Source organism: Galeopterus variegatus, unplaced genomic scaffold (assembly GCF_000696425.1).
Source record: "Galeopterus variegatus unplaced genomic scaffold, G_variegatus-3.0.2 Scaffold11995, whole genome shotgun sequence".
Classification (NCBI taxonomy): domain Eukaryota; kingdom Metazoa; phylum Chordata; class Mammalia; order Dermoptera; family Cynocephalidae; genus Galeopterus; species Galeopterus variegatus.
The window spans coordinates 23,793-24,411 of NW_007738106.1; positions in this window are offsets into that span (position 1 = coordinate 23,793).

The following is a 619-nucleotide window of genomic DNA, read 5'->3' on the forward strand; positions in this document are numbered from 1 at the left end:
ACACTCCTACATTATTGCACTTATGCAGATCCCCAGACCACACGTGAACTCCACAAATTCACACACGAACTTACATTTCTAAATACTACCACAGAAGAAAGGTTAACCCAATATCCCAGAGACCGTATTCATCTAAGGTCACAAATAAGCCAAGTATTGTATATGCATGCAAACGTAATCACAAATAACAGTGAGTGTCAAAACACATTTAGCATAACAATATAAACATCCAAAGATATATTTAAATAGATACATAAATCCAAATTCTGTACAAAAATATAATCATATTCAAGAATATACATCGGAAATGCAAGCCCACAGACTGATATCTTTCTGCAGTTGGGGAATCCTCTGTTTCTTCCATGTCAGGGGCTCTTTCAGTGTTTTCCAGGGGATATCATCTGAATAGTGTCTTTCTAGTTTGAGAAATAACTGGTGATAAAGGCGGACAGCATTTGGTGACTTATTTTCTCCTTTCTCTACACGGGGGATCCTCATGAGAAAGGTACTCTTAGGTTTGGCGTCTCTTTAAGGTCTCTGAGGACCTGAGTCTCCAAACATATTTGGCTTTCCAGTGGGGAGAGCTCTTCATATAACTAATTAATCAGTTATTTTGGAG